General features: G+C 46.8%; 1 protein-coding gene across 5 annotated transcripts in view; it reads right to left on the reverse strand.

Annotated features, from left to right (window-relative positions):
- Positions 1-5,900, reverse strand: part of Tbc1d1 (TBC1 domain family member 1) — a 200,006-nt gene extending 194,106 nt beyond the window's left edge. For 3 of the 5 annotated variants that reach the window (XM_341215.10, XM_006251005.5, XM_063273344.1), the window contains exon 1: positions 4,551-5,900. The gene's annotated coding sequence lies outside the window, so the exon portion shown is untranslated. The remainder of the gene's footprint in view (positions 1-4,550) is intronic. The other 2 variants (XM_006251004.5, NM_001427317.1) reach the window with 2 other exon arrangements.
- Between the last annotated feature and the right edge of the window lie 5,559 nt (positions 5,901-11,459).

Below are 11,459 nucleotides of genomic sequence, written 5' to 3' on the forward strand. Positions count from 1 at the left end.
TCCAGAGGTCCTGAGTTCAATTCCCAGCAACCACATGGTGGCTCACAACCATCTGTAAAGAGATCCGATGCCCTCTTCTGGTGTATCTGAAGACAGCTACAGTGTACTTATATATAATAAATAAATAAATAAATCTTAAAAAAAAAAAGATAAGAACCTGGAGGCAGGAATTGAAGCCAAGACCATGGAGGAATACTGCGTATTGGCTTGCACCCCATGGCCTGCTCAGCTTGATTTAGTATACAATCTACAACCACCTGAGTAGGGGCAGCTCCACCTACAATGGGCTGTGACCGCCCATGTCACAAATAAGAATATGCTCACAAGCCAATCTGATGGTGATGGTTCCTGAACCAACAGTCTTCTCGGGTGATTCTTAGTTTGTGTCAAGTTGATAAAAACAAACCAGCAAATAGGGGGTTCGGGATCTCACCAGAAATTGAAGCCAAATAGGCTTCCCCCCCCCCTTTTAAAAAGTGTCTAGCCAACAGGGTATGATGGTACATGCCTTTACTTTTTTAGCACTTGGGAGGTAGAGGCAGGTGGATCTCTGTGAGTTCAAGGCCAGCTTGGTCTACATAGTGAGTTTCAGGACAGACAGGGTTACACACTGAGACCCTGTCTTGAACATCAAAGTTTTCAGCCTCGGGTACTTTAGTTACAGTGATGACATTTTGGAATGACTTCTTACATAAGTCAGAGCTAATTCAAGCCAGTCCTGTAGCCTGTCGTGCCCACTTCCTATATTGTCTTATACTCTGTTTTACAGGTTATGAATAACCCCCCCTCCTGCCTGACTGCTTCGAGTAGTAACAACATTCAACACAACACAGTGCTCTGTATCCATTAACTGATGTAACTCAAAGCCACCACAGACAACTGAGTGAAGAAACTGTGAGGGCACTTGCCAAGGTCAAATGTTTAAGTACAGAATGGGGACTTGAACCTGGCTCTTCTGGCTCTTGGGTTCATGCTTACCCTTCGCTGCTGGAGAAACACTTGTAGCTAACGACCTCTGGACATTTGATGCAGATGCCCACAACTGAGGGGGCTCCACTTTATCTTCCCATTTCACAGGAGGGGTTACCTCTCTAATAAATGGTGAAGGCGAGATTTGAGTCCAGACCTGTCCTGTGTTCAGCTCCTGTTCTTCTCACTCAAATAGAATGGTTACCACTCAAGCATCTTTATGATTGGGGTAACTTGTTTGTTCTACCTAAATTTTCCATGGCCTTAGAATTTCAAGCTTAATGTCAGAGTTAAAATATAAAGTAAGTGAACAGAATAATAAATACCAGTAATTTTAATTCAGTTCTGGGCATGTTTTAAGTACTCTAAATGTTTATGTTCATAAATTCTGACAAGCCCATTAGTATTGTCTTACTTTGGAAGTACAGATTCATTTATTCCATGTAATATTTGCTTTGCTATTATGTTTTTATTTCTCTGCTAGGTATTGAACCTAGGGCCTCATCCACACTAGGCAGTCACTCCAACATTGAGCTATATCCCCAGTCCCTTTTGCCTTTCATTTTAAGACAGGATATTGCTTAATTAACTAGGTTGGCTTCCAACTCTCCATCCTCCTGCCTCAGCTTCTACGGTAGTTGGAATTGCAGGTGTGTACCATCCTGTTAAGAAACGAATAATGATTTGAAGTTAAATGAACTTGTCATCTTTTGGGGGAGGTGTTGTTTGGTTGGTTCGGGGGGTTAGGGCTAGAATTGCTTGTCATCAAGGAAGGCCACAAACTCACTACATAGCCAAAGTTGACCTTGGTCCTCCTGAGCCTCTTCCTTCCACAGTATTAGAGAGTACACCCAAAATAGGTATTGTCTTGTAAGAGACAAATGGTTGCTGTTATTGGAACATCAAACTCAGAATTAATTGTATTAGTTAGTACTAAGGCGTATTTCCTATACTCTTCCTGATCTCATCAAAGCCTAGTATTAAGATTATTTCATACGATCTAAAACTTTCCTACGTATTTGCAGCTTGAGAAGGGAGCCATTGCCTTTAGACCTACGAACCAATCAAATTGATTTTTTTGACTGAAAAATATCAGAACTCTTGACCATGGAAACCAACGTATCTTTTGTGAAAAATCTGCTTTTAAAATGTTTTCATTGAAAGAACAGGGTTGAGAAGGAAGAAAGGGGGGCAAGGACAGCAAAGCAGCTAGTGCAGGAGCAGCTCTGAAGACAGAGTCCATTTCGTTAGCTCTTGGGATGTGAATCCTGCCACACACCCTGGTGCTGGAACCTTTCTGTCATTTTAAATGAACAGACTATGCTTCTCCAAATTTAATGTCCAAGAACAGAACAGGGTGGACAAGGCTGAGAGACAGCTCAAGTACTGGGATTACCTCAGTCATTAAACTTGAGAAGGGCAGTAAAGCAGACACAGAAAGGGCAAGGCGAAATAACTGTCACACACACACACACACACACACACACACACACACACGGGTCCTCACATGAGCATATAAGTGCTTCAAGTTTTTTTGAGAATATAGAAATTTGGGACTGAGGCCTCCTGGGGTGGGGGGATTCTGGGAGTTTTCATTTGCTGAGAGAAAAGAGAAGCATATTTAAAACAGCATTCTCCAAGCATTCTCATTGTCTTCCTTGTCCCTTATTCTATCAAATAGCTGTTGGGGGAAGGGAATTAGGTAGTCCTTCTCTAAGGGCACATCCTAGAAAATAATGAGCCACAAGTAGCTCCTACCAACCCCTGGCTCTGCACCTTGGCCATGGTCTTCTTAGTCCAAGTCTTCTGGGAATGCAGGATCAGAGATTGACAAAGGCTAGATAATGAGCAGATAGGGGACAGTCAGTGATCCTCCCGCCACCCATCTCCTCCAGAGTTCCTCAGGTACTGTGAGAAAGTTGACCTTATATGTTAGAAGGGTTGTCAGGGACCCCCTCGAGCTCTCCATAGGACACATAAGGGTAGGTTGTGGTGGGGAGGCCCACTGCGAAGCTCTCCTTTGGTATTAATAAATCATAACTACAACAATGCTTTTCCCCCTTTTCTACTGGTTTGTAAATTGCTGAAGAAGTACACACACACACACACACACACACACACACACACACACACACAAAGCATCCCTTTTAATGGTCCTCTGCTGATTTTAGGCTGTCCATTGCACCACCATTGGTCCCTTGGTCATCAGTTAATATATGCAGTCTTTTATGGGGTACCATCCTACTCACTGGTGTGTCTACCATGGCACATCAACTCACAGATAAACTTGGAGAGTTGGCCCTATAACTCGGTAGGAAAACACTTAAAACAAAACAAAACAAAACAAAACAAAACAGGCCCAGTTTCCCATTTCCAACCGGGGTAAAGCACTTTTCTTTCATGCATCTTCCTGATTCCTTAAGAAAGTCCTCAGGGTTCCCCGGGAGGAACTGATTCTGCAGAAGGGGAGCCCTGTGAATGCTGAGAAAAGAGAAAAGAATCCAATTGCAAAGCTAGTGAGATTGAAAAGTAGCTGCGAAGAGGTGCATTCCTACCTCTGGATACAGCTGCCCTTTCTTCTCCCATCCCACCCCTTCTACCTCGAGCAGGCTCCACAAACAATAAAGCCTTTCTCCAACTCACAGGAATCCCCAATTAAATCTAGGGGGCTTAAAGAGGGCTCTTTCATCAATGTAGATGCAATGCAAAAAGTTTAGAAGTTTAGACTTGTAGAGACAGCTGAGTTCCTGGGTGTGACCCATTTAAATTAGGTCATTCAAAAACTCCCTTCCAACACCTGATTCTAAATAAAAGAACGCTTGCAGTCACTAGGAGGACGGAAGAGAGGTGTATGTAGGAGGTGAATGCCTGCCATCATCAGTACCAAGGCACTTAGGATGTTTGCTGTGAAGAACAATCATCACTTTCAATTTCTTTTCCTTTTTAAGCAACTTCCGGAGAACAAGCCATTTAAAATAAAGTCACAACCAGGAACGCCACAACTAAGTGGATTTCAAACAAAACGACACATCTTTTAGAAAAGAAGAAAGTTGGAGTGAAGTTGGAGTTAGCCTCTTACTCGCGTAGCAACCCGGAAGCTGCTAGAAAACAATTAAGCCGGGTTTCAAAATGACCAGCACAGGATGTGCCCAAAGAAAGAAATGTTGCGTGCACCGAAAAGCTGCCAAAGTTACCGCTGCAAAGTACCCTGAACTTTCAAAAGGTGGCTTGGGGTCACTCTGACCGGCCTCGTCCAAGGCTGGATGCCTTACAAACACTTGCGCCCCGGTGATATTTGGCGGGAGGGGGGGGGCGGGATATGTGAAGAAGAGAAGCAGGGGACCTGAGCACCCTGGTCACAGCGCAGAAGGCATCAAGGTTTCGGTTCCCTCCAAGCAGGGGACAATAAGATGCTCTGAAATCCTGCCTCTTCCCCCTCCCCCACCAGAGCACCCCTAGAGACCCGACAGCAACGCCCTTGGGTGGCGGGACCGCGCCTTCTCTGCAGCAAGGGAACTCAGGGGCGTGCTGGAGGTGAAGGGCTTGAGTCCCGCACCCTAAGGACCCAAGGTGGAACCTACCAGTGTGGTGGCGCGCTCAGAACTCGGGGCTGATCTGGGGCGCTCAGGTGCTCCGGGGCACCCAGAAGATGGCCTGGGCGGGCGGGGCGTCTATGGTCCTCAGCTGGCTGCGCTCTTGCGGCCCCACGCTGTTGGGATGGGGACCGCTCCACAGTATCTGCTTCTCTTGCGGGTTGAAGAGACGGCGGGTACGAGGTGGCTTGCAGCAACAGGCTCCGCGGTGTGGCCCGCGGCGGCGACAGCAGTAGCTGAGGAGGAGGAGGAGGTGTCTGCGCGCGGCTCGCTCGCGTTTCCTCCTCTCGGGCTGGGCGAGCGCGGGGGAAGAAGGGGCGGGGGAGGGGGGACAGCAGTCGGGATCTCCCTAGTGGGTCCCCCGGGAGCCAAGAACAGGACTAGATGCCCTCCCTTCCCTTCCTCACCACGCGACTCTGGCTAAGGGACTCAGCCCAGACTGGCGAGTCACAGGCGAGCAACAGCTGCTGCAGTGCGGGTCCTCCGCGGCCTCCCTCCCCTTGCTCCCCAGCGGTCCATCCTCAGCCGGCCCAGGGGCCACCTGGCGCCACCCCACGAGAGCTCGGGGAAGGTGCAACGATCGCCGCTCCATCCAGCCTCAGCGCGAAGTCCTGGCCCAGAATATTCCCTGCGTGCTCACAAGTGATTACGGCCCTCGCGGCGGGATGTGTAGTCACACACCGGGTTCTTGACCGCTTATTTATAGCAGGTAGCCCTGCCTGGGGCTGCTTTGGCCTGCGAGGCTCTCAGCAGGTGGTAGTGGAGCCCGCGCTCCCGCAGGAATCCTGCTTCTCTGCACGCACTCCTCCGAAACGGACCGGAAGATCACTGCGCAGCACACCCGCAGGCCACCCAGCCACCAGCCCTCCCCCGCATCATCCTTCTTGCACTGGGGTCGAATGGCAGGAGGGGAAAAACCAGGAACCGAAGCAGGATGGGACGCTGGCACTCCAGGCAGGAAAATCGGGGACTCAGAAAAACACCCGGGCTGAAGTGCCCTCCGCAGATTAGCCACCACTAAACAAATCTCTGGCCAGGTGCGGGGAGTGACGCAGAGCCTGGACCGCGCGCTTTTTCCCTCCCTGCGTGCGGAGCACACACGCACGTACTGCGCGCCGGTGTACACGCCAAAAAGCCACAAAAGGCTCTCAAAGCATCATCCCAGCAGGTTAAAGAGGCAGATTCACCCAAAAGGGATCCAAGAAAAGTGAGCAGTGCACGTGGGAACCACTGGCTTGAATTGTATCTAGAACCCTCTGTAGTTACTTTGTGGGATTAGCTCATCCTTTATTACAACATAGTTTGTCTTCCTAGTTTCAGATATTTAAAAAAAAAAAAAAAGAGGTAAGGAATAGATCCAGCCACGAGTAGTCTAAGGAATAGAGTGTTGATTGGTTTATAGAAATTGCTCTGCAGAACAGGATCGGGTTATCCAGTTAAACTCTATTGTCTTGGGGATCATACGGTCACTGTTTCATGCTTTAACCCCATTGTTAAGTTGTGCTTCCCTCTGTGGCCTACAGACCATGTGGCTACCTCCAGAAAGTCACCACGTCAAGACAGATGACCCGCCAGCCATTTCCGGAGCATCCCTGCCACCTTTCTTTCATACGAGTCTGAGAGATGATGTTTGGGCCTATTGCTTAACTACCCTGCCTGGCAGTCTTCATCATAGAAGGGACAGAGAATTTCTGGACCAGTTACAGAGCAGGGCCAGAACCACCTCACCTACCATTTCCTTCCCTTTCCTTGTCTTCACCCCACCACCTCCTCCCTCTTAAGTTTCTGGTCCTGGAGTGCAGGAGGCTTGGCAGCCAAGGAGAGACCAGATGGTAAAGGAAGGCAGTGTCTATGTAGAGAGTAGCCTAGTAGTCCAGGCTCCAGCTGGGGTTGGCAGGAGGGGGAGAAGTTCATTCCCCATAAGCTCCTACAAATTCCAGCTCAGGGATGGATAACTTAGAGGCAAGCAACCAAGCTAACCCTGACGTGGGTTGGGAAAGGGTTGTGGGCTTGTAACAAGCAACTATTTTTAAATCACCTTTCTAGTTCCCAGGGACATTTAGTGTCCAGAAATGATGATGAGAAAGCTTACAGGACTTTATAAAGCAGAATTCATCTATAACACAACACACAATAAAGAATTCTGAACTTAAAAAAAAAAAAACCTTAATTGACTTATTCTAGACATCAGGAGACAACTTGCCTACTTGGTTCACTGTTTGGTTTCTAGCAGCCCAGGGAGAAATAGTCAAGTCCCTAGAGCAAGGCTGGCATGTGGGATTTACAGGGAAAAAATTCAAACAGGAAAAGAAGTCTGTAGTCTCACTGAGTAGTGCCAGCCAAGCTCTGGGCACCAACCTACAGGGGTTCTTGTTATAGGAAGTGGCTCCTCCTTCTGAGGCATAGGCACAAGAGTTCCAGCAGAGCCCCTGACACCATCCTTAAGGGGCTGGGCCTGAAGTGTGGCAGCAGAGAGTTCCTTCTATGGAATGCCATTGGGCTGGTTGACTTTAAACCATCAATAAACCTTCTGTGGTTCTGCCTCACAGAGAGAGAAGGGTGTGGAGATCTTCCCCACAGGGGCTTCTAGATGACCTTAGTGACCCAGGGGCTCTGGGACAGAATGTCTTGGCGGTTTGATAGGTAAAATCCACCTGTATAGCCATGGATGCTGCTCGGTTGCCTTTACACCATCTTTGCACTTGCCTCCCTGCCCCCAGAACCTCTGAGTACAGCATTCTTCTTAGGGCTCCCTCTAGAGAGTCGTTCCTATGTTCCAAATTTAGTCATTTGCTGTATAATTAATTATTTATTGGCAAATACTAGCAATATTAATACCAGCTCTAAGAGAGCTGCAAGCGCCAGAAAATTAAACTTGCCTTTCCAGTAGAAAGCCCAAAGACAGAAAACAGGTCGCTTGGCTTTTAAAATGTAAAAGGAGCTACTTTAAAATCTAGTATTTGGTTAAGGTAGAAAGAAGACCTTTAAATGACTAGGGGCCAGGGATGTGGTTCTTTCAGAAAAGTGTTTGTCTAAGCAGCATGAAGACATCCACATAAACTAAGGGTGGTTGTGCATGGCTGTAATCTAGCAAAACAGAAGTAGAGGCAGGAAGACTAGGAGTTTTCGAGGAACCTGGGCTACATGAGACACTGTCTCCAAAACAATAATATTTAAAACAAAATAACAATTAGAAGACTTGGCCTTCTGAGACAGGGTTTTACTATGGAGTCTAAACTGTCCTCAAACTTGAAATCCTCTTGCTGCAACCTCTGGAGTGCTAGGATTACAGATGCACACCAAACCTGGCTATTACTAAGTCTATCATGTAGGTATTTAAATGTTCATGGTCCCGAGGAAATCAAGTCCTAATGTTGTTGCCACAATAAATTTTTACTTAGTTTCCAAATGTGCATGTTAAGGTAAGAGTTCTTAATTAATGGTCCCTTTCCAAAACTGGTCCCAGTAAAGACAAAAGTTAAGAATACAATGGATAGAGTCCTAGGATGCCAAAATGGCTCACCAGGTCTTTAGGGTCTCACCACCTCCTGGTAGCTTTCTGGATGCATAGGTGCTGGAGGCAGCTTTCCAGCTGCCTGACTTGTCACCCTGCCAATGCCAGTTTAAGGTTCACTTCTGAAGAGGAACCCAGGACACATCCATGCATCGTAATTAGCTGCCAGAGCCATTCTTGAGAGCCATACACACTGACCTGCCTTGATGTGGTCCTCGAGTTTACTTTCTGAAAGGCCCAGGAATGACAAAATGTATTGTAAAAAGTTAAAATGAGCAGGCGGATTTTGAGTTTCAGCAACTTGGGTAAACAGAAGTCTGACTGCGTAAAGAACTGGTATATGCTATGAATGGGGCAACATAAATCTATGTGAAGTGAAAACGGACAGAGTGTACACTCCAGTCTGGGTACAGGGCTTCTGGGAAGTGTCTGATCTCCTTTTATGGATAAAGCAGATAAAACTCTGAGTGCTAGCTCCACTTCCCTTTTCAGCAGCCTCTCCCGGCTTGACGCGCGCATGCTCCTTGCAGCTCTCTGATGATACCCAGCCTTCATGTGGTGTTCCCCCTTCCCATCTGAGCTCATTATGAGCGCAGGCAGGAAACACAAGACAGTGCATGAGACGGAGAGGACCACCAACCTTTATTACTAAGTCTGCATTCAGCTAAGCTCAACGAGACTCTTTTTGTGTGTTCTCAGAGCTAATCTATCTATTTCACCCAAACTGGGTAAGCTGAGTAAGCTCCCCACCCTGCAGGATCCCCTTCATCTTATCCCCTGTGTCATCCTGCTGCATCCTAGAAATCTCAGCTGGAATGCAGCAGCTGGCTAACACCCCCCCCCCCCCCGCAGCTGTCCTTACTGCCTTGCTCTATTCTCAGCACAGGTGTTAAGGTATCTGTTAAAGTACCAATTGGGTCATTTGAACCTGCCCAGGGCTCCTCTGACTTCCCAGAGCAGAAGTCAAATACTAGTAACATAATAATTATTAATAATTATTATAGCATAAAATAATAACTAGTACTGTTATAATTGTTGAATAAAAAAGAATTTAAACAGGAAGGACATGAGTGCTCTTAGGTACAGTGAAGGGGAAAGTTTATTATAGATGAAAGTTTATTATAGATGCCAGAGTCAGAGAATCCAGAGTGGATGTGACCAGACTGAGCTGGACTGAGTGTGGGAGAGGTGGGGACAGGAGGGGGAGGAGAGTAAGGAGAGCCAGGTGCATCAGCCAGGAAGTTGAAGGGACCAAAAAGAGGCAGGCAACCAAAATGTCCAGATTATATAGGAGAGAGCCTCTAGGGAAAAGGCAGCCCACCCTGGGCTGAAGTGTTCAGGGTAGAGGGTAGGGTATGCCAGCCATACACTGTAACCAGTAGGGACTGAAAGATGCTGGGAAACCCTGGAGACTAGGTCTGCTCTGGTGTGTTAAAAGAGCACCTCAGCCCTTTGTCCTTTGAAACTTAACAATTATATATAGTGATGACATCTCTTCTCCTTCTGTGTCCTACTACCTCCCCGTTACCTGCTCCCAGACCTCACTGACCTTGTCACTCACAGCTACAGGCACACTGCTATATCAGGGCCTTTCCCTCTGCCCAGGGTGCACTGCCCTCAGGTTCTCTACTGTCCTCTACTTACTCCACTTCTTCACGACTTCACATCATACCATCTCCAGAAGGCCTTTCAGAACAAGTTTTGAAAATTGAGCCATCCTTGCACACAAACACGCATACGCACATACACACTTCTTTCCATCTTTCTTGCTCTTCGTTTCTCCATAGCATTTGCCCACCATTGCATTGGTGAAGTGTCTATCTCATGTGTCATCTGTTCCCCAGGAGCAAAGAAGGTTGTTTCAGTTTCTGCTCTGTTTTCAAGGCATATACTAGATGTCCGTACATAGTGGGCTCTCAGTAGCTATATGCTTGAATGAGAGAACGAATAGAAATAATTTATGATGGGGCTGGAGAGAGGACACAGCAGTTAGTAGCACATTGTGCTCTCCCAGAGGACCAGAGTGTGATTCACAGTCACCTGTAACTACAACTCCAGCAAGTGCAGACACTTGCACACACTGGCATGCACCCACATGTGCATGTGCGTGTATACACACACATAACAAAAGGTAAGAATTTTAAAAATGACATGATTTTAAGGTGTTTGCTAATTCTTTCTAGAACCTAGAACCTCATCAAGATTCTGAGCTGTGCTGAGATGTCTGTCAGCCCCAAGTGAGTTGATTGTTTAGCTATCAACATAGAAACTGATTTCCAGAAACACTGAAAAGTCACTGAGCCCTCTCCTGGAAGCAAGGTTTGTCGAAGGTTTATTTAACAAAACATAATTTCACAGACCCGCATAAAAAATACACAGTCCTGATGGCTCTCTATGTTAGAAACAAACAAAAATCTCAGTATCACACAAAAGACACACAGTGAAAGTTGCTTCGTGACTCTTGTAAAAAGAAAGTGACAGACACAGACAGAGCTAGCGAGCACACAGGGGCCAGAATGTCTCTCCCATCATTTACCTCTGACCTAGGTAGTAATTGCATCTCATGCCATAAGTGGGAGGCTAAGTTCACAATCTGACACAATTGGCCCAACAGTACAGAGTCAGGGAAAGGGAGGTGAGTCCTTACAGGGCTAAATACCTTTGGTAGAACAAAAAACCCCTCTCACACCAAGAATATGGATCCCCTAAAGTCCACACAGAGGCTGACTAGCCTATGAAAACTAAAATACTTAGCAAATGGTCTTTAGAAAAACTTCAGGTGCTGTAGATAGATGTAGCATCTACATGGTGATTCCAAGCATCCCGTGAGCAGACAGCACAGGGATATAGAGATTGTTCATCAACTAGTCTCTTCTGGTGGAGAAGGCCTTCCAAGACCTTGGTGGAACTGATCTGGGAGTTTGGCAATCTCAGTAAATGGTAGCTCCTTCTTCACCATTTCTCTAAGCTGACCCACATTCCCTGAGCACAGAACTTCATCCTACAGCGTATACTTAGTAACAGCTAAAGGAGAAGGGCTGAGTGCCTCCAGCTCAGCTTAAAGCTGAAGGAAATTACTGAGTCATGAAACAAGCTCCCACCATAAGGCTGTTGCACAATAAGAATTATTATGCAATAGAAAAAGTCATCCAAAGAAGGCTGTCTACAACGCATTTCTTCACTGTGTGCTGGTCAAGGGACCCTGGATCTATAGATGCTAACATCACAGGCCAGCCAGAGCCCAGATGGGCCAGGACTACTGGCAATATGGAAGACCGTTAGGAAAGACAATGCGATAACCAGACAACAATAACATCCCAAGATGGGCTGTATTCTCCTGACCAAAGAAAGCTAGATACAGCTGAAGTAAATGCTCTTCACCT

Source organism: Rattus norvegicus, chromosome 14, assembly GCF_036323735.1.
Source record: "Rattus norvegicus strain BN/NHsdMcwi chromosome 14, GRCr8, whole genome shotgun sequence".
Classification (NCBI taxonomy): domain Eukaryota; kingdom Metazoa; phylum Chordata; class Mammalia; order Rodentia; family Muridae; genus Rattus; species Rattus norvegicus.